Consider the following 22,835-nt stretch of genomic DNA (forward strand, 5'->3'; position numbering starts at 1 on the left):
AAGTTCCATCCAGATCAGAGCGGCATTGGTGGTCTTCACCACCCGCCTGCTAATTTTGCCATTGGTAATGTCAGGGGATTCCTACGCTACCCAGGAATGCCCCTTCAATGCCGGAATTGTCATGAATATGGGCATACACGAGAAAATTGTACAAGGGCTCATGTAGTCTTTTGCAACAAGTGCGGTAAGAGTGGGCACACCTCCGCTACGTGTGACTCTGAGATCGTATGTAACCTATGTGGGAAGGCAGGTCACGCCTTCAGGAATTGTCCGAGCAAAAAGTCAAAAACATATGACATGTTTAAGTCAGGTCAACTGACTATCCAAGAATACTTCGGAGGGAGTATTACTACACCTGCCCCTGGACCTGGGTTGGCGCACGCTGACGGGTCCGGAACAAATCCTTCAACGGCTCCGCCAGAGGGCCCGCTGGTAGTTCCACAGAAGGACGGTCGTAGGGGTTCCATAAGATTAACCGAGGGTTCGCTCTCTGTGGAATTGATCGATGTTCTGGCTCTAGATGTTGCCGTATCTCAGAGTCAAGAGGAAGGGTCCTCATCCAGCATGAATGCACCACCGGCATTATGTGGAACTGAGGAGACCTCTAGTACCCCGATTAAGCAAGCACCCAGATTCGCCACACCATCATCGGTGATCTTGGGTAAGGGCAAAAAGGGTACGCTCCTTAATCGATCAACCAGTGTGTCGGATAGAGAGACCTCTAGGGCGCGAAGTAAAAAGGACCCGGCTAAGACCCAGTCGAGCCCTGGTCCTCGAACCAGAAGTCGCAGTAGTTCCGTGACCAGACCAGAGGACAAGACGACCCAGAGGGATGACACCCGTTCCATAGACCAGACCGCCATGAGGACTGCAGATGCACAGGACTTGGAAAAGATGGACAGCTCCCAGCCTCTGAAAAGGCAACGGGAGGACGTAAAGCAACCTGATATCCAAAGAAAACACGGATGTCGAGGTCCAGATGAGGAGTCAAAAGTGGATGATGCCTTTTTGCCTGCTTCAGATCCCGGTAATATTAAACAAATCCTGACCCCTGGAGATGCGGAGGAGGAGGTGCCGTGTATTGACTTCTTCCCATCTTCAGATCCTGATTCTTCTTAATGTCTGTTCCTTTTAAAATCTCCTCACTAAATGTGAGGTCCCTAAAGAGCCCTACACGTAGGGCTGCTTTATTTTCTTATTTAGAGACATTGGACTTTGATTTCTGGTTTCTACAAGAATGTGGTATACAGAGTAATTTAAATTATAAGGACTTAAAAGAAGACTGGAAACTGGGCGCTTCTGTGTGGTCCGGTGCTAATGACTGTCGTGCTGCCGGAGTTGGACTACTTTGCCGTGGACATTCTACCATCATTCAATCTGTGACTGAAATTATACCTGGCAGAGCTATTTTAATACATCTTGTTTTTAATGGACTTTCTTTACGTTTATTAAATGTGTACGCTCCTCCTGGGAAGCAGGAAAGGGCGGATTTACTTGAAATATTGCCATTATTTTGTGTTGGGTCAACCCCCCTGCTAGTGGGAGGAGATTTTAATTGTTTACGTGATGGGGAATCCCGGCAGGGTGGGGATGTGAATCGTAAAGACCGTACCTCCTATTTGTTGAAAAGTTTAATTGATGATTTTAGATTACAGGACTGCTGGAAGGAACTCTTGCCGACGGATCCAGGTGTTACATGGTCCAATGGAAGAGTTTCTTCTAGAATTGATTTCATATTTGCTTCTACTGCCTTTAAACCTTGTAAATGTTTTCTTTTATCTAATTTATTCTCTGATCATAAAGTTTTATCTGTGTTTTTAGAGTTAGCAGGGGAACAAAATACCTCAAGAGGCCCATGGAGATTAAATACAACTCTCCTAGAGGATATTGATATTCAAAAGAGGTTTGTGCAGGCCTACCAGTGCTGGCAATCAAAGAGAGACCCCCGCGCCTCGATGCTGGATTGGTGGGAGAGCATTAAACCTAAGATTAAATTATTTTTTATTAAGGCAGGGAAAATGAAAGCAAAAAAGAAAAAGCAGTGGTTTTATGTTTTTAATATGAGATTACAAGTACTCTTTAAACTAAAAGAAGTTGGTATTGATGTGGATGATGATATTGCAAATCTTAAGTCTGAAATAAAAAATGCTCTTAATGAAAAAGGAAAACAAATAATTTTTAACTCCCATGTACAGCACCTGGAGGAAGGAGAGAAATGCTCCCGATTCTTCTTCAAAAAGGTAATGGGGAGGAGGGACGCAATCCTAAATCTTGAAGGTGAAAATGATATTAAGGGTATGTTAGGAAAAGCTTTTAATTTTTATCAACTTCTTTTTAACACTAAAGTTATAGATCCATCCTTTTTAGAGTATGCTATTAATTCCCTTGATTTTAAGTTAGATATTTTAGACCAGGGTATTTTATCTAACGATCTCACCAGTGAGGAACTTTTACAGATTTTTAAAAGTTTCTCCAGTGGGAAAGCCCCTGGGGAAGACGGTCTACCGATTGAGTTTTATCTGACTTTTTGGGGAATTTTAAAGAACGATATGTTTTTATTGTTTAAAGAAGCTTTTAATACTAATAAATTACCCCCATCTTGGAGGAGAGGTCTGGTATCTTTAATATATAAAAAAGGGGATAGGAGCCAACTTAAAAACTGGCGGCCTATTACGCTTTTAAACCTTGATTATAAAATTTTAGCTAAACTTATTGCAGTCCGTTTAAAACCCTTTATAGCCAAATTAATTCACCCTAACCAGGTATGTGGTGTTCCCGGAAGAACCATAGCTGAGTCCCTCAACATAATTAGGGATACCATATGGTATTCAAAAGAGAGAAGTCAAAACCTTGCTATTTTATCCTTAGACTTTGAAAAAGCTTTTGACAGGGTATCGCATGAATTTCTTTTTATGGTTCTTAAAAAAATGGCGTTTCCAGAGAAAATTTTAACCCGCATTATGCTTTTATATCATTCTTGTTTTAGTCAAATTTCTGTAAATGGGTTTTTAACGAAGGGGGTTCCTCTATTATCAGGGGTGAAACAAGGGTGCCCTCTCTCACCACTGCTCTTTATCTGTGTTATGGAACCACTATTAACCATACTGAGAAAAGATAAAGTAATTAAAGGGGTACCTATTCCCGGGAGTAGGGGTATGCAACTTAAAGCCCTAAGTTACATGGATGATGTTACCATACTATGTCCAGATTCCACATCTCTGAGGAGGGTATTGAGAAACACACAATTTTTCTGTGAAGCCTCAGGTTTTAAATTAAATATAGATAAATGTGACTGTTTTAATGTGGGGGGATGGGACTCCTCTTTGACCCCTGGGATAGTGATACAGAAAAATCACATAAAAATTTTAGGAATTATTTTTAACCAAGCCAATGAGGGGGACCCTAACTGGGACTCTGCAATGGATAAAATAGAAAAAAAGATCTCATTGTGGAATTTAAGGAACCTTAGTATGGAAGGTAAAATTTTAATTATTAAAGCTGTTTTAATTCCCATTATGTTGTATGTTGCAATGGTGTTTCCCCCTTCCAATTTACAAATCAAGAAAGTAACAAGAATTGTTTTTATGTTTTTATGGGGTTCAAAAATGGAAAAGTTAAAAAGAGATCTGATGTACAAATGTAAATCTAATGGAGGTAAAGATGTACCCAATTTTTTTACCTTTTTCCATATAAAGTATTTCTGCTTCTGTTTTAAGGTTTTTAAATCTGATGGCATTTTTAGTTATTTTTTAAAATATGCAGCAGGAATGATTTTTAAAAGGTGGTTTAGCCTACCTTTAAGTTCTCCTGTGCTCCTGTGCCCACCTAAACAGTATGTGATACTTGAGAAAACGGTCAGACTTTTAGGTCTCCAGGAATTGGAGCCTGATATATTGGGGGACCAAAGGAAGGTATCTATTGCTTGCAGACACTCTGAGGACACAATTCCTGTCTCCAATTTTTCACAGGCAAGGTCCAAAACGGTGTGGCGAAATGTGTACGGGAAATATCTTGCAAATGTACACAAGGACCTTGCCTGGGCTATCGTCCACCAGTGCCTCCCTACCCGTGAGTTTTATCATAGGCGGGGGCTGGTGGCGAGAGCCAAATGTCCAAGAGATATATGCGGGGAAAGTGAGTCTGTATTGCATCTCTTTTGGAATTGTCATTTTGCACAGGAGGTTTGGAGAAAGGTAGGCCCACTTTTAAAATGGGCATGTGGCCTGAAAGATTTTAATCACTTTTATGTCTTTTATGGTCTTTTTAAGTGTCCAAATTTTAAACAATTCCGAGTTGCCTGGATTATTATTAATTGTTTTAAAAATGCCATGTGGAAAGTTAGAAATATTTTACTCTTCAAACATGATCATATTGATTCAACAGACTGTATAAAAATTGCTTTAAGTGAAATGTATATTTACTATCTCAGAGATAAAAAACTGTATGGAGCAAAAGAAGCGGCTTCTATGTGGTGTGTACAATTATGGAACACAATTAGTGGTAATTAAATAAACCCAAGTACATCTGTAATTATGATTTTCTTAATTGTTACAATGGTTTTATGATGGTAAATTGTGTTTTTACAAAAAACTTGAATTGATTATTATCATGTTTTATCATTTTATTGTAATGTTATAAATGTTCTTTTTTAAAACCTTTGTAAATATACTTTTGAATCAATAAAATTGCGTTGAAACCTTATCTGTTCTTATCAGTTTAATATCTGATACGTCCCCTATCTGGGGACCATATATTAAATGGATTTTTAGAACAGGGAGATGGAAAAAGAGCTTGCTCTGTCCACTCCACGCATTGACCTGGTATTGCAGTATCTCCAGGACCGGTGCACCCCTTCTTTAATGCAGTTTCTAAAATCAGAAAGAATTGAATTCAATGTTTTTTGTTCATTTTGCTTGTTTGTCGGATTTTGGGATGGACTCTTTGGCTTTGCTTTTCTTCTCCTCATTGGATTTTTCATGTTCAAAGTTGCAGAAGCCAGATTACAAGCTCATTTTGGTTCAACTTCAGCAACTGTGCATTGCATTGCCATGTAATGTGATGCAATGCTATCTTTCTAGCTCTCCCTTTTTACTTCCTTTTGGATAAACAGACATATTAGGCAAGCATTTTGGAGCTTTCACCTAAATAACTACAGGTGGTGAGATAAGCTGCACAATATAATTGACCTTTCAGTATATTGTTGCACACACACCATCTATTTAGCAAATGCCCTTGTTATCAACAGCAGCCTTTTAAACTCACCTGAGCTAACAGGTATGTGCGCTGGTTACTCTGCTGCGCTTAAAATTTCTTTTTTGGTTTGCTACAATGCCTTTTCTGAAACGTTGTCTCCTTCTGCTGGAACACTGACTTCTTTCATTTAATGCCTGCAGACTATAAAAGAGAACCCAACCCAAAAAGTTTGGTTGATTAGTCTGTGGCATTCTGTTAAACTGTTGCTTATGGCGGTCTCTGTGAGCTTCTCAGCGACATTCAGCCAGCCAGGTATCCTGCCTGCAGTAGATGGAATGTGGCAATGGAACGCTGGCTGCGCGTGTCATAATAGGCTCTGAGCCTTTATATACCTGTGCACAGCAGCAGCCACCTTCAGTCTGCTGCTGGACAGCCAGCAGCAGCAGCAGCAGGAGAGGTATGTAATCAGGAGCCCTCCTGCTAAGGGTAGACAGCTGCTCGTTCCACCCCACCCCCCGCCTTAATTGGTTCTCCTCCCTTCCAACGGTGTTGAGGCGGGTGGGAACAGCAGGGGGTGAAGGTGCTGTGTTTAAAGAGGTGGAGTTATGCAGATCTAAAACGCGTGGATTGCAGCAGCAGCAAGCCGAAAAGTGCAGGCATGTAAGGGATCTAGAGGTTGACAACATGTCTTCTTAACGGGAGTCCAGGAGCTCATCTCCACAAATGGACTTTTCAGGATCCTTGGGTGGCTCCGTAGTTTGAAACCAATTCTGGTTATCGCTTCTCGGCCTTTTGGCTAAGATCAAGTGTAGTATCTGTTCTTATCAGTTTAATATCTGATACGTCCCCTATCTGGGGACCATATATTAAATGGATTTTTAGAACAGGGAGATGGAAAAAGAGCTTGCTCTGTCCACTCCACGCATTGACCTGGTATTGCAGTATCTCCAGGACCGGTGCACCCCTTCTTTAATGCAGTTTCTAAAATCAGAAAGAATTGAATTCAATGTTTTTTGTTCATTTTGCTTGTTTGTCGGATTTTGGGATGGACTCTTTGGCTTTGCTTTTCTTCTCCTCATTGGATTTTTCATGTTCAAAGTTGCAGAAGCCAGATTACAAGCTCATTTTGGTTCAACTTCAGCAACTGTGCATTGCATTGCCATGTAATGTGATGCAATGCTATCTTTCTAGCTCTCCCTTTTTACTTCCTTTTGGATAAACAGACATATTAGGCAAGCATTTTGGAGCTTTCACCTAAATAACTACAGGTGGTGAGATAAGCTGCACAATATAATTGACCTTTCAGTATATTGTTGCACACACACCATCTATTTAGCAATTGCCCTTGTTATCAACAGCAGCCTTTTAAACTCACCTGAGCTAACAGGTATGTGCGCTGGTTACTCTGCTGCGCTTAAAATTTCTTTTTTGGTTTGCTACAATGCCTTTTCTGAAACGTTGTCTCCTTCTGCTGGAACACTGACTTCTTTCATTTAATGCCTGCAGACTATAAAAGAGAACCCAACCCAAAAAGTTTGGTTGATTAGTCTGTGGCATTCTGTTAAACTGTTGCTTATGGCGGTCTCTGTGAGCTTCTCAGCGACATTCAGCCAGCCAGGTATCCTGCCTGCAGTAGATGGAATGTGGCAATGGAACGCTGGCTGCGTGTGTCATAATAGGCTCTGAGCCTTTATATACCTGTGCACAGCAGCAGCCACCTTCAGTCTGCTGCTGGACAGCCAGCAGCAGCAGCAGGAGAGGTATGTAATCAGGAGCCCTCCTGCTAAGGGTAGACAGCTGCTCGTTCCACCCCACCCCCCGCCTTAATTGGTTCTCCTCCCTTCCAACGGTGTTGAGGCGGGTGGGAACAGCAGGGGGTGAAGGTGCTGTGTTTAAAGAGGTGGAGTTATGCAGATCTAAAACGCGTGGATTGCAGCAGCAGCAAGCTGAAAAGTGCAGGCATGTAAGGGATCTAGAGGTTGACAACATGTCTTCTTAACGGGAGTCCAGGAGCTCATCTCCACAAATGGACTTTTCAGGATCCTTGGGTGGCTCCGTAGTTTGAAACCAATTCTGGTTATCGCTTCTCGGCCTTTTGGCTAAGATCAAGTGTAGTATCTGTTCTTATCAGTTTAATATCTGATACGTCCCCTATCTGGGGACCATATATTAAATGGATTTTTAGAACAGGGAGATGGAAAAAGAGCTTGCTCTGTCCACTCCACGCATTGACCTGGTATTGCAGTATCTCCAGGACCGGTGCACCCCTTCTTTAATGCAGTTTCTAAAATCAGAAAGAATTGAATTCAATGTTTTTTGTTCATTTTGCTTGTTTGTCGGATTTTGGGATGGACTCTTTGGCTTTGCTTTTCTTCTCCTCATTGGATTTTTCATGTTCAAAGTTGCAGAAGCCAGATTACAAGCTCATTTTGGTTCAACTTCAGCAACTGTGCATTGCATTGCCATGTAATGTGATGCAATGCTATCTTTCTAGCTCTCCCTTTTTACTTCCTTTTGGATAAACAGACATATTAGGCAAGCATTTTGGAGCTTTCACCTAAATAACTACAGGTGGTGAGATAAGCTGCACAATATAATTGACCTTTCAGTATATTGTTGCACACACACCATCTATTTAGCAAATGCCCTTGTTATCAACAGCAGCCTTTTAAACTCACCTGAGCTAACAGGTATGTGCGCTGGTTACTCTGCTGCGCTTAAAATTTCTTTTTTGGTTTGCTACAATGCCTTTTCTGAAACGTTGTCTCCTTCTGCTGGAACACTGACTTCTTTCATTTAATGCCTGCAGACTATAAAAGAGAACCCAACCCAAAAAGTTTGGTTGATTAGTCTGTGGCATTCTGTTAAACTGTTGCTTATGGCGGTCTCTGTGAGCTTCTCAGCGACATTCAGCCAGCCAGGTATCCTGCCTGCAGTAGATGGAATGTGGCAATGGAACGCTGGCTGCGCGTGTCATAATAGGCTCTGAGCCTTTATATACCTGTGCACAGCAGCAGCCACCTTCAGTCTGCTGCTGGACAGCCAGCAGCAGCAGCAGGAGAGGTATGTAATCAGGAGCCCTCCTGCTAAGGGTAGACAGCTGCTCGTTCCACCCCACCCCCCGCCTTAATTGGTTCTCCTCCCTTCCAACGGTGTTGAGGCGGGTGGGAACAGCAGGGGGTGAAGGTGCTGTGTTTAAAGAGGTGGAGTTATGCACATCTAAAACGCGTGGATTGCAGCAGCAGCAAGCCGAAAAGTGCAGGCATGTAAGGGATCTAGAGGTTGACAACATGTCTTCTTAACGGGAGTCCAGGAGCTCATCTCCACAAATGGACTTTTCAGGATCCTTGGGTGGCTCCGTAGTTTGAAACCAATTCTGGTTATCGCTTCTCGGCCTTTTGGCTAAGATCAAGTGTAGTATCTGTTCTTATCAGTTTAATATCTGATACGTCCCCTATCTGGGGACCATATATTAAATGGATTTTTAGAACAGGGAGATGGAAAAAGAGCTTGCTCTGTCCACTCCACGCATTGACCTGGTATTGCAGTATCTCCAGGACCGGTGCACCCCTTCTTTAATGCAGTTTCTAAAATCAGAAAGAATTGAATTCAATGTTTTTTGTTCATTTTGCTTGTTTGTCGGATTTTGGGATGGACTCTTTGGCTTTGCTTTTCTTCTCCTCATTGGATTTTTCATGTTCAAAGTTGCAGAAGCCAGATTACAAGCTCATTTTGGTTCAACTTCAGCAACTGTGCATTGCATTGCCATGTAATGTGATGCAATGCTATCTTTCTAGCTCTCCCTTTTTACTTCCTTTTGGATAAACAGACATATTAGGCAAGCATTTTGGAGCTTTCACCTAAATAACTACAGGTGGTGAGATAAGCTGCACAATATAATTGACCTTTCAGTATATTGTTGCACACACACCATCTATTTAGCAAATGCCCTTGTTATCAACAGCAGCCTTTTAAACTCACCTGAGCTAACAGGTATGTGCGCTGGTTACTCTGCTGCGCTTAAAATTTCTTTTTTGGTTTGCTACAATGCCTTTTCTGAAACGTTGTCTCCTTCTGCTGGAACACTGACTTCTTTCATTTAATGCCTGCAGACTATAAAAGAGAACCCAACCCAAAAAGTTTGGTTGATTAGTCTGTGGCATTCTGTTAAACTGTTGCTTATGGCGGTCTCTGTGAGCTTCTCAGCGACATTCAGCCAGCCAGGTATCCTGCCTGCAGTAGATGGAATGTGGCAATGGAACGCTGGCTGCGCGTGTCATAATAGGCTCTGAGCCTTTATATACCTGTGCACAGCAGCAGCCACCTTCAGTCTGCTGCTGGACAGCCAGCAGCAGCAGCAGCAGGAGAGGTATGTAATCAGGAGCCCTCCTGCTAAGGGTAGACAGCTGCTCGTTCCACCCCACCCCCCGCCTTAATTGGTTCTCCTCCCTTCCAACGGTGTTGAGGCGGGTGGGAACAGCAGGGGGTGAAGGTGCTGTGTTTAAAGAGGTGGAGTTATGCAGATCTAAAACGCGTGGATTGCAGCAGCAGCAAGCCGAAAAGTGCAGGCATGTAAGGGATCTAGAGGTTGACAACATGTCTTCTTAACGGGAGTCCAGGAGCTCATCTCCACAAATGGACTTTTCAGGATCCTTGGGTGGCTCCGTAGTTTGAAACCAATTCTGGTTATCGCTTCTCGGCCTTTTGGCTAAGATCAAGTGTAGTATCTGTTCTTATGAGTTTAATATCTGATACGTCCCCTATCTGGGGACCATATATTAAATGGATTTTTAGAACAGGGAGATGGAAAAAGAGCTTGCTCTGTCCACTCCACGCATTGACCTGGTATTGCAGTATCTCCAGGACCGGTGCACCCCTTCTTTAATGCAGTTTCTAAAATCAGAAAGAATTGAATTCAATGTTTTTTGTTCATTTTGCTTGTTTGTCGGATTTTGGGATGGACTCTTTGGCTTTGCTTTTCTTCTCCTCATTGGATTTTTCATGTTCAAAGTTGCAGAAGCCAGATTACAAGCTCATTTTGGTTCAACTTCAGCAACTGTGCATTGCATTGCCATGTAATGTGATGCAATGCTATCTTTCTAGCTCTCCCTTTTTACTTCCTTTTGGATAAACAGACATATTAGGCAAGCATTTTGGAGCTTTCACCTAAATAACTACAGGTGGTGAGATAAGCTGCACAATATAATTGACCTTTCAGTATATTGTTGCACACACACCATCTATTTAGCAAATGCCCTTGTTATCAACAGCAGCCTTTTAAACTCACCTGAGCTAACAGGTATGTGCGCTGGTTACTCTGCTGTGCTTAAAATTTCTTTTTTGGTTTGCTACAATGCCTTTTCTGAAACGTTGTCTCCTTCTGCTGGAACACTGACTTCTTTCATTTAATGCCTGCAGACTATAAAAGAGAACCCAACCCAAAAAGTTTGGTTGATTAGTCTGTGGCATTCTGTTAAACTGTTGCTTATGGCGGTCTCTGTGAGCTTCTCAGCGACATTCAGCCAGCCAGGTATCCTGCCTGCAGTAGATGGAATGTGGCAATGGAACGCTGGCTGCGCGTGTCATAATAGGCTCTGAGCCTTTATATACCTGTGCACAGCAGCAGCCACCTTCAGTCTGCTGCTGGACAGCCAGCAGCAGCAGCAGCAGGAGAGGTATGTAATCAGGAGCCCTCCTGCTAAGGGTAGACAGCTGCTCGTTCCACCCCACCCCCCGCCTTAATTGGTTCTCCTCCCTTCCAACGGTGTTGAGGCGGGTGGGAACAGCAGGGGGTGAAGGTGCTGTGTTTAAAGAGGTGGAGTTATGCAGATCTAAAACGCGTGGATTGCAGCAGCAGCAAGCCGAAAAGTGCAGGCATGTAAGGGATCTAGAGGTTGACAACATGTCTTCTTAACGGGAGTCCAGGAGCTCATCTCCACAAATGGACTTTTCAGGATCCTTGGGTGGCTCCGTAGTTTGAAACCAATTCTGGTTATCGCTTCTCGGCCTTTTGGCTAAGATCAAGTGTAGTATCTGTTCTTATCAGTTTAATATCTGATACGTCCCCTATCTGGGGACCATATATTAAATGGATTTTTAGAACAGGGAGATGGAAAAAGAGCTTGCTCTGTCCACTCCACGCATTGACCTGGTATTGCAGTATCTCCAGGACCGGTGCACCCCTTCTTTAATGCAGTTTCTAAAATCAGAAAGAATTGAATTCAATGTTTTTTGTTCATTTTGCTTGTTTGTCGGATTTTGGGATGGACTCTTTGGCTTTGCTTTTCTTCTCCTCATTGGATTTTTCATGTTCAAAGTTGCAGAAGCCAGATTACAAGCTCATTTTGGTTCAACTTCAGCAACTGTGCATTGCATTGCCATGTAATGTGATGCAATGCTATCTTTCTAGCTCTCCCTTTTTACTTCCTTTTGGATAAACAGACATATTAGGCAAGCATTTTGGAGCTTTCACCTAAATAACTACAGGTGGTGAGATAAGCTGCACAATATAATTGACCTTTCAGTATATTGTTGCACACACACCATCTATTTAGCAAATGCCCTTGTTATCAACAGCAGCCTTTTAAACTCACCTGAGCTAACAGGTATGTGCGCTGGTTACTCTGCTGCGCTTAAAATTTCTTTTTTGGTTTGCTACAATGCCTTTTCTGAAACGTTGTCTCCTTCTGCTGGAACACTGACTTCTTTCATTTAATGCCTGCAGACTATAAAAGAGAACCCAACCCAAAAAGTTTGGTTGATTAGTCTGTGGCATTCTGTTAAACTGTTGCTTATGGCGGTCTCTGTGAGCTTCTCAGCGACATTCAGCCAGCCAGGTATCCTGCCTGCAGTAGATGGAATGTGGCAATGGAACGCTGGCTGCGTGTGTCATAATAGGCTCTGAGCCTTTATATACCTGTGCACAGCAGCAGCCACCTTCAGTCTGCTGCTGGACAGCCAGCAGCAGCAGCAGCAGGAGAGGTATGTAATCAGGAGCCCTCCTGCTAAGGGTAGACAGCTGCTCGTTCCACCCCACCCCCCGCCTTAATTGGTTCTCCTCCCTTCCAACGGTGTTGAGGCGGGTGGGAACAGCAGGGGGTGAAGGTGCTGTGTTTAAAGAGGTGGAGTTATGCAGATCTAAAACGCGTGGATTGCAGCAGCAGCAAGCCGAAAAGTGCAGGCATGTAAGGGATCTAGAGGTTGACAACATGTCTTCTTAACGGGAGTCCAGGAGCTCATCTCCACAAATGGACTTTTCAGGATCCTTGGGTGGCTCCGTAGTTTGAAACCAATTCTGGTTATCGCTTCTCGGCCTTTTGGCTAAGATCAAGTGTAGTATCTGTTCTTATCAGTTTAATATCTGATACGTCCCCTATCTGGGGACCATATATTAAATGGATTTTTAGAACAGGGAGATGGAAAAAGAGCTTGCTCTGTCCACTCCACGCATTGACCTGGTATTGCAGTATCTCCAGGACCGGTGCACCCCTTCTTTAATGCAGTTTCTAAAATCAGAAAGAATTGAATTCAATGTTTTTTGTTCATTTTGCTTGTTTGTCGGATTTTGGGATGGACTCTTTGGCTTTGCTTTTCTTCTCCTCATTGGATTTTTCATGTTCAAAGTTGCAGAAGCCAGATTACAAGCTCATTTTGGTTCAACTTCAGCAACTGTGCATTGCATTGCCATGTAATGTGATGCAATGCTATCTTTCTAGCTCTCCCTTTTTACTTCCTTTTGGATAAACAGACATATTAGGCAAGCATTTTGGAGCTTTCACCTAAATAACTACAGGTGGTGAGATAAGCTGCACAATATAATTGACCTTTCAGTATATTGTTGCACACACACCATCTATTTAGCAAATGCCCTTGTTATCAACAGCAGCCTTTTAAACTCACCTGAGCTAACAGGTATGTGCGCTGGTTACTCTGCTGCGCTTAAAATTTCTTTTTTGGTTTGCTACAATGCCTTTTCTGAAACGTTGTCTCCTTCTGCTGGAACACTGACTTCTTTCATTTAATGCCTGCAGACTATAAAAGAGAACCCAACCCAAAAAGTTTGGTTGATTAGTCTGTGGCATTCTGTTAAACTGTTGCTTATGGCGGTCTCTGTGAGCTTCTCAGCGACATTCAGCCAGCCAGGTATCCTGCCTGCAGTAGATGGAATGTGGCAATGGAACGCTGGCTGCGCGTGTCATAATAGGCTCTGAGCCTTTATATACCTGTGCACAGCAGCAGCCACCTTCAGTCTGCTGCTGGACAGCCAGCAGCAGCAGCAGCAGGAGAGGTATGTAATCAGGAGCCCTCCTGCTAAGGGTAGACAGCTGCTCGTTCCACCCCACCCCCCGCCTTAATTGGTTCTCCTCCCTTCCAACGGTGTTGAGGCGGGTGGGAACAGCAGGGGGTGAAGGTGCTGTGTTTAAAGAGGTGGAGTTATGCAGATCTAAAACGCGTGGATTGCAGCAGCAGCAAGCCGAAAAGTGCAGGCATGTAAGGGATCTAGAGGTTGACAACATGTCTTCTTAACGGGAGTCCAGGAGCTCATCTCCACAAATGGACTTTTCAGGATCCTTGGGTGGCTCCGTAGTTTGAAACCAATTCTGGTTATCGCTTCTCGGCCTTTTGGCTAAGATCAAGTGTAGTATCTTTCGAAAAGGCGGTTTTGGATGTTGGCCGCCCTAGTAGATTGATACATTATGCACACTGGGGTTTAGGCGCTTGTTAGTACGCCAGGTGGCTAATATAGTCATCTGGTGGAAAGCATGGCCCCCCAGGATCGACGCCATTGGGCCGGGGAAGATCGAAAGCCCGAAGTGTGAAGTGCCCCAGGAGTGGTGACCCTGGGGTGCCTTAACTCACTGGGATTGGGAACCCCACTTGAGTTTATGGCGCATTTGCACAAGCACTTCAAATTTTCTTTCTTCGCACACACCCTTATTCCGGGCCTTCTGGCCTTAGGATGGGGAATTTTTCAATTCCCGGTCGAAGGTCCGGGCAGTATTATACTGTGAAACCTTCACTATTTATTTAATTTCTTTGTCACTGTGTGTCCACTTATTCACGTGTGTCACGTCCTACTAGGATTTTGTCGGGATGCGGTTCCCTTACGGGTTCCTCTCTTGGCAGGTCTAGGGGGGGAGTGTGTGGCCATCAGGTTCCGCACCCCCCTGAACCCCCCTGGCTCTCCTCTTTCGGGAGGAGAGCGTTGTTGGCTCCCCTCTTCCGGGAGGGGAGCACAGTCTTTGGCTCCCAGTGCCTTGCTCGGGTGAGAACTCGGGCAGGTGCTGGGGGTAAGATTGGGTCGCCTCTGGCTTCGGCTGGAGGTGGCTTTTTGTCCCTGTTCCTCGCTGTGGCCTTTTGGCTCGGAGGGACGGGGAATGGTTTGGGGGACCCTTCTCCTTTTGGAGAGGGTTTCAAGAAGACCAGCATCCTAGTGCACTTTTTTTGTGGCACTTGTCACTTTTTTAAGCGCACTCGGGTTTTGTACACGAATTCGGGCTTTCAAAAAAAAAAAAAAAAAAAATCTGTTCTTATCAGTTTAATATCTGATACGTCCCCTATCTGGGGACCATATATTAAATGGATTTTTAGAACAGGGAGATGGAAAAAGAGCTTGCTCTGTCCACTCCACGCATTGACCTGGTATTGCAGTATCTCCAGGACCGGTGCACCCCTTCTTTAATGCAGTTTCTAAAATCAGAAAGAATTGAATTCAATGTTTTTTGTTCATTTTGCTTGTTTCTCGGATTTTGGGATGGACTCTTTGGCTTTGCTTTTCTTCTCCTCATTGGATTTTTCATGTTCAAAGTTGCAGAAGCCAGATTACAAGCTCATTTTGGTTCAACTTCAGCAACTGTGCATTGCATTGCCATGTAATGTGATGCAATGCTATCTTTCTAGCTCTCCCTTTTTACTTCCTTTTGGATAAACAGAAATATTAGGCAAGCATTTTGGAGCTTTCACCTAAATAACTACAGGTGGTGAGATAAGCTGCACAATATAATTGACCTTTCAGTATATTGTTGCACACACACCATCTATTTAGCAAATGCCCTTGTTATCAACAGCAGCCTTTTAAACTCACCTGAGCTAACAGGTATGTGCGCTGGTTACTCTGCTGCGCTTAAAATTTCTTTTTTGGTTTGCTACAATGCCTTTTCTGAAACGTTGTCTCCTTCTGCTGAAACACTGACTTCTTTCATTTAATGCCTGCAGACTATAAAAGAGAACCCAACCCAAAAAGTTTGGTTGATTAGTCTGTGGCATTCTGTTAAACTGTTGCTTATGGCGGTCTCTGTGAGCTTCTCAGCGACATTCAGCCAGCCAGGTATCCTGCCTGCAGTAGATGGAATGTGGCAATGGAACGCTGGCTGCGCGTGTCATAATAGGCTCTGAGCCTTTATATACCTGTGCACAGCAGCAGCCACCTTCAGTCTGCTGCTGGACAGCCAGCAGCAGCAGGAGAGGTATGTAATCAGGAGCCCTCCTGCTAAGGGTAGACAGCTGCTCGTTCCACCCCACCCCCCGCCTTAATTGGTTCTCCTCCCTTCCAACGGTGTTGAGGCGGGTGGGAACAGCAGGGGGTGAAGGTGCTGTGTTTAAAGAGGTGGAGTTATGCAGATCTAAAACGCGTGGATTGCAGCAGCAGCAAGCCGAAAAGTGCAGGCATGTAAGGGATCTAGAGGTTGACAACATGTCTTCTTAACGGGAGTCCAGGAGCTCATCTCCACAAATGGACTTTTCAGGATCCTTGGGTGGCTCCGTAGTTTGAAACCAATTCTGGTTATCGCTTCTCGGCCTTTTGGCTAAGATCAAGTGTAGTATCTGTTCTTATCAGTTTAATATCTGATACGTCCCCTATCTGGGGACCATATATTAAATGGATTTTTAGAACAGGGAGATGGAAAAAGAGCTTGCTCTGTCCACTCCACGCATTGACCTGGTATTGCAGTATCTCCAGGACCGGTGCACCCCTTCTTTAATGCAGTTTCTAAAATCAGAAAGAATTGAATTCAATGATTTTTGTTCATTTTGCTTGTTTGTCGGATTTTGGGATGGTCTCTTTGGCTTTGCTTTTCTTCTCCTCATTGGATTTTTCATGTTCAAAGTTGCAGAAGCCAGATTACAAGCTCATTTTGGTTCAACTTCAGCAACTGTGCATTGCATTGCCATGTAATGTGATGCAATGCTATCTTTCTAGCTCTCCCTTTTTACTTCCTTTTGGATAAACAGACATATTAGGCAAGCATTTTGGAGCTTTCACCTAAATAACTACAGGTGGTGAGATAAGCTGCACAATATAATTGACCTTTCAGTATATTGTTGCACACACACCATCTATTTAGCAAATGCCCTTGTTATCAACAGCAGCCTTTTAAACTCACCTGAGCTAACAGGTATGTGCGCTGGTTACTCTGCTGCGCTTAAAATTTCTTTTTTGGTTTGCTACAATGCCTTTTCTGAAACGTTGTCTCCTTCTGCTGGAACACTGACTTCTTTCATTTAATGCCTGCAGACTATAAAAGAGAACCCAACCCAAAAAGTTTGGTTGATTAGTCTGTGGCATTCTGTTAAACTGTTGCTTATGGCGGTCTCTGTGAGCTTCTCAGCGACATTCAGCCAGCCAGGTATCCTGCCTGCAGTAGATGGAATGTGGCAATGGAACGCTGGCTGCGCGTGTCATAATAGGCTCTGAGCCTTTATATACCTGTGCACAGCAGCAGCCACCTTCAGTCTGCTGCTGGACAGCCAGCAGCAGCAGCAGCAGGAGAGGTATGTAATCAGGAGCCCTCCTGCTAAGGGTAGACAGCTGCTCGTTCCACCCCACCCCCCGCCTTAATTGGTTCTCCTCCCTTCCAACGGTGTTGAGGCGGGTGGGAACAGCAGGGGGTGAAGGTGCTGTGTTTAAAGAGGTGGAGTTATGCAGATCTAAAACGCGTGGATTGCAGCAGCAGCAAGCCGAAAAGTGCAGGCATGTAAGGGATCTAGAGGTTGACAACATGTCTTCTTAACGGGAGTCCAGGAGCTCATCTCCACAAATGGACTTTTCAGGATCCTTGGGTGGCTCCGTAGTTTGAAACCAATTCTGGTTATCGCTTCTCGGCCTTTTGGCTAAGATCAAGTGTAGTATCTTTCGAAAAGGCGGTTTTGGATGTTGGCCGCCCTAGTAGATTGATACATTATGCACACTGGGGTTTAGGCGCTTGTTAGTACGCCAGGTGGCTAATATAGTCATCTGGTGGAAAGCATGGCCCCCCAGGATCGACGCCATTGGGCCGGGGAAGATCGAAAGCCCGAAGTGTGAAGTGCCCCAGGAGTGGTGACCCTGGGGTGCCTTAACTCACTGGGATTGGGAACCCCACTTGAGTTTATGGCACATTTGCACAAGCACTTCAAATTTTCTTTCTTCGCACACACCCTTATTCCGGGCCTTCTGGCCTTAGGATGGGGAATTTTTCAATTCCCGGTCGAAGGTCCGGGCAGTATTATACTGTGAAACCTTCACTATTTATTTAATTTCTTTGTCACTGTGTGTCCACTTATTCACGTGTGTCACGTCCTACTAGGATTTTGTCGGGATGCGGTTCCCTTACGGGTTCCTCTCTTGGCAGGTCTAGGGGGGGAGTGTGTGGCCATCAGGTTCCGCTCCCCCCTGAACCCCCCTGGCTCTCCTCTTTCGGGAGGAGAGCGTTGTTGGCTCCCCTCTTCCGGGAGGGGAGCACAGTCTTTGGCTCCCAGTGCCTTGCTCGGGTGAGAACTCGGGCAGGTGCTGGGGGTAAGATTGGGTCGCCTCTGGCTTCGGCTGGAGGTGGCTTTTTGTCCCTGTTCCTCGCTGTGGCCTTTTGGCTCGGAGGGACGGGGAATGGTTTGGGGGACCCTTCTCCTTTTGGAGAGGGTTTCAAGAAGACCAGCATCCTAGTGCACTTTTTTTGTGGCACTTGTCACTTTTTTAAGCGCACTCGGGTTTTGTACACGAATTCGGGCTTTCAAAAAAAAAAAAAAAAAAAATCTGTTCTTATCAGTTTAATATCTGATACGTCCCCTATCTGGGGACCATATATTAAATGGATTTTTAGAACAGGGAGATGGAAAAAGAGCTTGCTCTGTCCACTCCACGCATTGACCTGGTATTGCAGTATCTCCAGGACCGGTGCACCCCTTCTTTAGTGCAGTTTCTAAAATCAGAAAGAATTGAATTCAATGTTTTTTGTTCATTTTGCTTGTTTGTCGGATTTTGGGATGGACTCTTTGGCTTTGCTTTTCTTCTCCTCATTGGATTTTTCATGTTCAAAGTTGCAGAAGCCAGATTACAAGCTCATTTTGGTTCAACTTCAGCAACTGTGCATTGCATTGCCATGTAATGTGATGCAATGCTATCTTTCTAGCTCTCCCTTTTTACTTCCTTTTGGATAAACAGACATATTAGGCAAGCATTTTGGAGCTTTCACCTAAATAACTACAGGTGGTGAGATAAGCTGCACAATATAATTGACCTTTCAGTATATTGTTGCACACACACCATCTATTTAGCAAATGCCCTTGTTATCAACAGCAGCCTTTTAAACTCACCTGAGCTAACAGGTATGTGCGCTGGTTACTCTGCTGCGCTTAAAATTTCTTTTTTGGTTGGCTACAATGCCTTTTCTGAAACGTTGTCTCCTTCTGCTGGAACACTGACTTCTTTCATTTAATGCCTGCAGACTATAAAAGAGAACCCAACCCAAAAAGTTTGGTTGATTAGTCTGTGGCATTCTGTTAAACTGTTGCTTATGGCGGTCTCTGTGAGCTTCTCAGCGACATTCAGCCAGCCAGGTATCCTGCCTGCAGTAGATGGAATGTGGCAATGGAACGCTGGCTGCGCGTGTCATAATAGGCTCTGAGCCTTTATATACCTGTGCACAGCAGCAGCCACCTTCAGTCTGCTGCTGGACAGCCAGCAGCAGCAGCAGCAGGAGAGGTATGTAATCAGGAGCCCTCCTGCTAAGGGTAGACAGCTGCTCGTTCCACCCCACCCCCCGCCTTAATTGGTTCTCCTCCCTTCCAACGGTGTTGAGGCGGGTGGGAACAGCAGGGGGTGAAGGTGCTGTGTTTAAAGAGGTGGAGTTATGCAGATCTAAAACGCGTGGATTGCAGCAGCAGCAAGCCGAAAAGTGCAGGCATGTAAGGGATCTAGAGGTTGACAACATGTCTTCTTAACGGGAGTCCAGGAGCTCATCTCCACAAATGGACTTTTCAGGATCCTTGGGTGGCTCCGTAGTTTGAAACCAATTCTGGTTATCGCTTCTCGGCCTTTTGGCTAAGATCAAGTGTAGTATCTGTTCTTATCAGTTTAATATCTGATACGTCCCCTATCTGGGGACCATATATTAAATGGATTTTTAGAACAGGGAGATGGAAAAAGAGCTTGCTCTGTCCACTCCACGCATTGACCTGGTATTGCAGTATCTCCAGGACCGGTGCACCCCTTCTTTAATGCAGTTTCTAAAATCAGAAAGAATTGAATTCAATGTTTTTTGTTCATTTTGCTTGTTTGTCGGATTTTGGGATGGACTCTTTGGCTTTGCTTTTCTTCTCCTCATTGGATTTTTCATGTTCAAAGTTGCAGAAGCCAGATTACAAGCTCATTTTGGTTCAACTTCAGCAACTGTGCATTGCATTGCCATGTAATGTGATGCAATGCTATCTTTCTAGCTCTCCCTTTTTACTTCCTTTTGGATAAACAGACATATTAGGCAAGCATTTTGGAGCTTTCACCTAAATAACTACAGGTGGTGAGATAAGCTGCACAATATAATTGACCTTTCAGTATATTGTTGCACACACACCATCTATTTAGCAAATGCCCTTGTTATCAACAGCAGCCTTTTAAACTCACCTGAGCTAACAGGTATGTGCGCTGGTTACTCTGCTGCGCTTAAAATTTCTTTTTTGGTTTGCTACAATGCCTTTTCTGAAACGTTGTCTCCTTCTGCTGGAACACTGACTTCTTTCATTTAATGCCTGCAGACTATAAAAGAGAACCCAACCCAAAAAGTTTGGTTGATTAGTCTGTGGCATTCTGTTAAACTGTTGCTTATGGCGGTCTCTGTGAGCTTCTCAGCGACATTCAGCCAGCCAGGTATCCTGCCTGCAGTAGATGGAATGTGGCAATGGAACGCTGGCTGCGCGTGTCATAATAGGCTCTGAGCCTTTATATACCTGTGCACAGCAGCAGCCACCTTCAGTCTGCTGCTGGACAGCCAGCAGCAGCAGCAGCAGGAGAGGTATGTAATCAGGAGCCCTCCTGCTAAGGGTAGACAGCTGCTCGTTCCACCCCACCCCCCGCCTTAATTGGTTCTCCTCCCTTCCAACGGTGTTGAGGCGGGTGGGAACAGCAGGGGGTGAAGGTGCTGTGTTTAAAGAGGTGGAGTTATGCAGATCTAAAACGCGTGGATTGCAGCAGCAGCAAGCCGAAAAGTGCAGGCATGTAAGGGATCTAGAGGTTGACAACATGTCTTCTTAACGGGAGTCCAGGAGCTCATCTCCACAAATGGACTTTTCAGGATCCTTGGGTGGCTCCGTAGTTTGAAACCAATTCTGGTTATCGCTTCTCGGCCTTTTGGCTAAGATCAAGTGTAGTATCTGTTCTTATGAGTTTAATATCTGATACGTCCCCTATCTGGGGACCATATATTAAATGGATTTTTAGAACAGGGAGATGGAAAAAGAGCTTGCTCTGTCCACTCCACGCATTGACCTGGTATTGCAGTATCTCCAGGACCGGTGCACCCCTTCTTTAATGCAGTTTCTAAAATCAGAAAGAATTGAATTCAATGTTTTTTGTTCATTTTGCTTGTTTGTCGGATTTTGGGATGGACTCTTTGGCTTTGCTTTTCTTCTCCTCATTGGATTTTTCATGTTCAAAGTTGCAGAAGCCAGATTACAAGCTCATTTTGGTTCAACTTCAGCAACTGTGCATTGCATTGCCATGTAATGTGATGCAATGCTATCTTTCTAGCTCTCCCTTTTTACTTCCTTTTGGATAAACAGACATATTAGGCAAGCATTTTGGAGCTTTCACCTAAATAACTACAGGTGGTGAGATAAGCTGCACAATATAATTGACCTTTCAGTATATTGTTGCACACACACCATCTATTTAGCAAATGCCCTTGTTATCAACAGCAGCCTTTTAAACTCACCTGAGCTAACAGGTATGTGCGCTGGTTACTCTGCTGCGCTTAAAATTTATTTTTTGGTTTGCTACAATGCCTTTTCTGAAACGTTGTCTCCTTCTGCTGGAACACTGACTTCTTTCATTTAATGCCTGCAGACTATAAAAGAGAACCCAACCCAAAAAGTTTGGTTGATTAGTCTGTGGCATTCTGTTAAACTGTTGCTTATGGCGGTCTCTGTGAGCTTCTCAGCGACATTCAGCCAGCCAGGTATCCTGCCTGCAGTAGATGGAATGTGGCAATGGAACGCTGGCTGCGCGTGTCATAATAGGCTCTGAGCCTTTATATACCTGTGCACAGCAGCAGCCACCTTCAGTCTGCTGCTGGACAGCCAGCAGCAGCAGCAGCAGGAGAGGTATGTAATCAGGAGCCCTCCTGCTAAGGGTAGACAGCTGCTCGTTCCACCCCACCCCCCGCCTTAATTGGTTCTCCTCCCTTCCAACGGTGTTGAGGCGGGTGGGAACAGCAGGGGGTGAAGGTGCTGTGTTTAAAGAGGTGGAGTTATGCAGATCTAAAACGCGTGGATTGCAGCAGCAGTAAGCCGAAAAGTGCAGGCATGTAAGGGATCTAGAGGTTGACAACATGTCTTCTTAACGGGAGTCCAGGAGCTCATCTCCACAAATGGACTTTTCAGGATCCTTGGGTGGCTCCGTAGTTTGAAACCAATTCTGGTTATCGCTTCTCGGCCTTTTGGCTAAGATCAAGTGTAGTATCTGTTCTTATCAGTTTAATATCTGATACGTCCCCTATCTGGGGACCATATATTAAATGGATTTTTAGAACAGGGAGATGGAAAAAGAGCTTGCTCTGTCCACTCCACGCATTGACCTGGTATTGCAGTATCTCCAGGACCGGTGCACCCCTTCTTTAATGCAGTTTCTAAAATCAGAAAGAATTGAATTCAATGTTTTTTGTTCATTTTGCTTGTTTGTCGGATTTTGGGATGGACTCTTTGGCTTTGCTTTTCTTCTCCTCATTGGATTTTTCATGTTCAAAGTTGCAGAAGCCAGATTACAAGCTCATTTTGGTTCAACTTCAGCAACTGTGCATTGCATTGCCATGTAATGTGATGCAATGCTATCTTTCTAGCTCTCCCTTTTTACTTCCTTTTGGATAAACAGACATATTAGGCAAGCATTTTGGAGCTTTCACCTAAATAACTACAGGTGGTGAGATAAGCTGCACAATATAATTGACCTTTCAGTATATTGTTGCACACACACCATCTATTTAGCAAATGCCCTTGTTATCAACAGCAGTCTTTTAAACTCACCTGAGCTAACAGGTATGTGCGCTGGTTACTCTGCTGCGCTTAAAATTTCTTTTTTGGTTTGCTACAATGCCTTTTCTGAAACGTTGTCTCCTTCTGCTGGAACACTGACTTCTTTCATTTAATGCCTGCAGACTATAAAAGAGAACCCAACCCAA

The 22,835-nt window shown here is 44.2% G+C and overlaps 13 non-coding genes and 2 pseudogenes across 13 annotated transcripts; all 15 read left to right on the forward strand.

Annotated features, from left to right (window-relative positions):
• The first annotated feature begins 4,665 nt into the window (after nucleotides 1–4,665).
• Nucleotides 4,666–4,854, forward strand: LOC141225655 (U2 spliceosomal RNA). Its single transcript, XR_012292921.1, has one exon. It is a non-coding gene; the product is annotated as a U2 spliceosomal RNA (small nuclear RNA).
• A 1,115-nt stretch (nucleotides 4,855–5,969) lies between these two features.
• Nucleotides 5,970–6,160, forward strand: LOC141225467 (U2 spliceosomal RNA). The gene has a single exon (XR_012292741.1). It is a non-coding gene; the product is annotated as a U2 spliceosomal RNA (small nuclear RNA).
• A 1,112-nt stretch (nucleotides 6,161–7,272) lies between these two features.
• On the forward strand, nucleotides 7,273–7,463 carry LOC141225468 (U2 spliceosomal RNA). The gene has a single exon (XR_012292742.1). It is a non-coding gene; the product is annotated as a U2 spliceosomal RNA (small nuclear RNA).
• A 1,112-nt stretch (nucleotides 7,464–8,575) lies between these two features.
• On the forward strand, nucleotides 8,576–8,766 carry LOC141225469 (U2 spliceosomal RNA). The gene has a single exon (XR_012292743.1). It is a non-coding gene; the product is annotated as a U2 spliceosomal RNA (small nuclear RNA).
• A 1,115-nt stretch (nucleotides 8,767–9,881) lies between these two features.
• On the forward strand, nucleotides 9,882–10,072 carry LOC141225605 (U2 spliceosomal RNA). Its single transcript, XR_012292876.1, has one exon. It is a non-coding gene; the product is annotated as a U2 spliceosomal RNA (small nuclear RNA).
• A 1,115-nt stretch (nucleotides 10,073–11,187) lies between these two features.
• On the forward strand, nucleotides 11,188–11,378 carry LOC141225471 (U2 spliceosomal RNA). Its single transcript, XR_012292745.1, has one exon. It is a non-coding gene; the product is annotated as a U2 spliceosomal RNA (small nuclear RNA).
• Nucleotides 11,379–12,493: 1,115 nt separating this feature from the next.
• LOC141225472 (U2 spliceosomal RNA) lies at nucleotides 12,494–12,684 on the forward strand. The gene has a single exon (XR_012292746.1). It is a non-coding gene; the product is annotated as a U2 spliceosomal RNA (small nuclear RNA).
• A 1,115-nt stretch (nucleotides 12,685–13,799) lies between these two features.
• LOC141225164 (U2 spliceosomal RNA) lies at nucleotides 13,800–13,891 on the forward strand (annotated as a pseudogene).
• A 794-nt stretch (nucleotides 13,892–14,685) lies between these two features.
• On the forward strand, nucleotides 14,686–14,869 carry LOC141225110 (U2 spliceosomal RNA). The gene has a single exon (XR_012292427.1). It is a non-coding gene; the product is annotated as a U2 spliceosomal RNA (small nuclear RNA).
• Nucleotides 14,870–15,978: 1,109 nt separating this feature from the next.
• Nucleotides 15,979–16,169, forward strand: LOC141225473 (U2 spliceosomal RNA). The gene has a single exon (XR_012292747.1). It is a non-coding gene; the product is annotated as a U2 spliceosomal RNA (small nuclear RNA).
• A 1,115-nt stretch (nucleotides 16,170–17,284) lies between these two features.
• LOC141225165 (U2 spliceosomal RNA) lies at nucleotides 17,285–17,376 on the forward strand (annotated as a pseudogene).
• A 794-nt stretch (nucleotides 17,377–18,170) lies between these two features.
• Nucleotides 18,171–18,354, forward strand: LOC141225111 (U2 spliceosomal RNA). Its single transcript, XR_012292428.1, has one exon. It is a non-coding gene; the product is annotated as a U2 spliceosomal RNA (small nuclear RNA).
• Nucleotides 18,355–19,469: 1,115 nt separating this feature from the next.
• Nucleotides 19,470–19,660, forward strand: LOC141225474 (U2 spliceosomal RNA). Its single transcript, XR_012292748.1, has one exon. It is a non-coding gene; the product is annotated as a U2 spliceosomal RNA (small nuclear RNA).
• A 1,115-nt stretch (nucleotides 19,661–20,775) lies between these two features.
• On the forward strand, nucleotides 20,776–20,966 carry LOC141225607 (U2 spliceosomal RNA). Its single transcript, XR_012292878.1, has one exon. It is a non-coding gene; the product is annotated as a U2 spliceosomal RNA (small nuclear RNA).
• A 1,115-nt stretch (nucleotides 20,967–22,081) lies between these two features.
• LOC141225475 (U2 spliceosomal RNA) lies at nucleotides 22,082–22,272 on the forward strand. The gene has a single exon (XR_012292749.1). It is a non-coding gene; the product is annotated as a U2 spliceosomal RNA (small nuclear RNA).
• Nucleotides 22,273–22,835: the final 563 nt, after the last annotated feature.

Source organism: Phyllobates terribilis, unplaced genomic scaffold, assembly GCF_046119375.1.
Source record: "Phyllobates terribilis strain yellow unplaced genomic scaffold, ASM4611937v1 Scaffold_404__1_contigs__length_1715579, whole genome shotgun sequence".
Classification (NCBI taxonomy): domain Eukaryota; kingdom Metazoa; phylum Chordata; class Amphibia; order Anura; family Dendrobatidae; genus Phyllobates; species Phyllobates terribilis.